The sequence below is a fragment of the Schistocerca cancellata genome, unplaced genomic scaffold (genome assembly GCF_023864275.1).
Source record: "Schistocerca cancellata isolate TAMUIC-IGC-003103 unplaced genomic scaffold, iqSchCanc2.1 HiC_scaffold_1172, whole genome shotgun sequence".
NCBI lineage: Eukaryota > Metazoa > Arthropoda > Insecta > Orthoptera > Acrididae > Schistocerca > Schistocerca cancellata.
Window position 1 is genome coordinate 977095 of NW_026047171.1, and position 3028 is coordinate 980122.

Genomic DNA, 3028 nt, shown 5'->3' on the forward strand with positions numbered 1-3028 from the left:
GTGAGGTGCGGTGAGGTCAGCCTCAGCGCCAAGTAAGCCAAGCTGTCCGGCCGTGAGGTGGGTGGGTGGGTAGGTAGGTAGGTAGGTAGGTAGGTAGGTGCGGCTGCTGCGGCCACCTGACGCCCGACGTGTGTTTGAATGCTTAACCTAAGTTTGAGGCTTAACCTAACCCAAGTGGCCTTAACCTAACCTAACCTAACCTAACTTCGGACGCCCGACGTGTGTTTGAATGCTTAACCTAAGTTTGACGCTTAACCTAACACCGACCCTTAACCTAACCCAAGTGCCCCTAACCTAACCTTAATGTAACGTAACCTAACCCAACCTCTGACGCCTGACGTGTGTTTTGAATGCTTAACCTAACCCAAGTGCCCTTAACCTAACGCACGTCCACCGAACGTAACCGAGACGTGTGAACCTAATGTCTAACTCGTAACGCGTGATGTTGGCTGTCGTGTGTGCTGACGGCAGATTGGGTTGGTCTGTAGTTGCGGATTTCGGTTTGCCTCGGGCGAGGGGTTGGCTCGTAAGCGGCGAGGGGCGCTCCGGCGGAGCATGTTGCTTTGCAGGCGGCGCCCGTTTTTTGCGGCGGGCACAATTGAAATTGTTGGGAAACGAACGAAAGGGCTGTGAATGTTGGCGGGCGAGAGGAGGAGGACGTGGCCCGACGGCTGCGGGCCGATCGGGAAACGGTGGGAGGGCGATGGGGCGGCGGAGGTGCGTTTGCACGGCCGTCATCGCCGCACGCCTCCGCTTGTGTGGCTGTGGCGCCGGCCGCGCTGGCCGGGCTGCCGCGGCGACGGTGTGGGGCTTTTGCCGAAGGTTTGGCCATTGTGGCCGGTCGCCGGCTGGGGCTGTGGGGGCGGCATTTGGGCGTGGGCGGCGATTCTCGGCGGGCCGACCCAGGCTGTAGCGCGCGGTGGCTGCAGTTTGGCCGTGGTTTGCGGCGCTGCCGTGGCGACTGGTTGGCGACTGTGGTGTGGCTGTGTGTAGCCCCATCCTCGGTGGTTTGAAAGGCGCGGGTGGTTGTGGCGCAGGTGTGGGGCTGCTCCGCACAGGCTGTCGGACGTTGGGCGGTAGCAAGCGCTCCAGCCCACAATCATCAAACTTCTTCAAGTGGAGGTAAGGTAGCATTTACCGTAGGGCATTTACTACACCATCTGATTAGCAGAAACGAGATAACATCAGGTGTTTATCAATTGTCATCTAATGATGTGGTGGTAAAAACAAACTATCGGGGGTGAACTGAAGATACTAAAAGTTGCAACTGCCATAGTCAGCGATGGAGCAGCGCAACGGGCCTCTTATAGAGGTCGCGGGCATCAATAGGCGCCCCAAGGGTCCTGAGTAAGGGATTATCAGAAGCCGCAGCTGTGGCATACATCTTCCGTGCGATTTCCTGAAATCGTGCGAGGACATCCTTCTCTTGCGCGGCGTCGTGGAGATATCGGGCCGGGAACTGGGGATGGACATGAAAAATCCGGCGGAGAGCCTTGTTCTGCTGCGCTTGCAGGCGATGAAGATGACGGTGCGCCGCATTTCCCCAAGCAGCACAGGCATAGTCCATCACAGGACGCACAAACATGCGGTATATGAGTAGTCCATTATCGACGGAGAGCGCCGAGCGCTCGTTCAGCAGGGGATAAAGCGCCCCCAGCCTCTGCTCGACCTTCCGCCGTACTTCCTGCACCTGCTGCTGCCAGATGAGCTGGCGGTCCAGGACAACCCCGAGGTAGGTGGCCGTCGGCGTCCAGGGGATGACCTCGCCGAAGAGCTGTAGTTGGTGGTCGTGTGGCGGGGTCCTCTTGCGTGTGAAGACCACGGCTTGGCTCTTCTGTGCGTTAAACCGGACACGCCAAAGAGTCGCCCACGCTTCGAGGGCGGCGCACGCATCTTGGAGACGGCGATACATGGCTTGAGGCCACCGGCTGCGAGTGAAGATCGCCGTGTCATCGGCGTACATCGCGCGCTCCACTCGGGGAGAGGTCGGAAGATCGGCCGTATACAAGGAATACAGGGTCGGACCGAGGACCGAACCCTGCGGGACGCCGGCGGCAATATGTCGGAGCGTCGAAAGCGAATCGTCAATTCGGACCACAAAGGTGCGGCCCCGCAGATAGCTATCCAGCAGGCGGATGAGGGACCGCGGAAAGCCATGCAGATGGAGCTTCCACAGCAGCCCGGAATGCCACACACTGTCGAAGGCTTTTGTGACATCAAGGAAAATGGCGCCACAATATTCCTGGTTGTTGAAAGCCGTGGTAATGGCCTCAACAACGCGGACGAGCTGCTGTGTAGACGAGTGGCCGCCCCGGAATCCAAACTGCTCCGGAGGCAACAGGCGTCGACGGTCCATAATAATCCGCAGCCGGTGAAGGAGGAGCCGCTCAAAAATCTTGCTGAGCTGCGGAAGCAAGCTGATGGGCCGATAGTTGCGTGGATCCTTCCTGTCCTTACCCGGCTTGGGTATGGCGACAACAACGGCGTGCTTCCACGCAGCCGGATAGGTATGAGTCACCAGGATGGCGGTGAACAGGCGGGCCAGATAACCATAAGCAGCAGGAGGCAGTTCCTTGAGCGCCGTCCCAGGAACGTCGTCGGCACCAGGAGCCTTGTGAGCGGCCATCGCCCGGATGGAGGCGGTCACCTCATCAGCGGTGAAGACGGGAAGCGGATCGTCGTCACGGCGGTCAGCAGAGAGGTAGGCGTCGAGGCCACGGTCCACATCTTGAACGAACTGTGCGTCCACAGGGTCATCAAGCGGGACGAAGTTCGCCTGGAAGACATCGGCAAGGGCATTCGCCTTATCCACAGGAGTATAGGCGACACCAGTCGGCGAGTCCAGAGGGGGCAGAGTGTGCTTCCGCTTGGTAAAGAAACGCACCGCGTCCCATGCGTCGGGTGCCGGAGTGAACGACGCCAGCTTCTGAGCCCACTGCTCGTTCTTGTGAGCGCCGACGGCGGCCTTAATGTCACGGCGGAGGAGGTTGACGCGCCGCTTCAGAAGGGGGTCGCGGGTAAGGCGCCA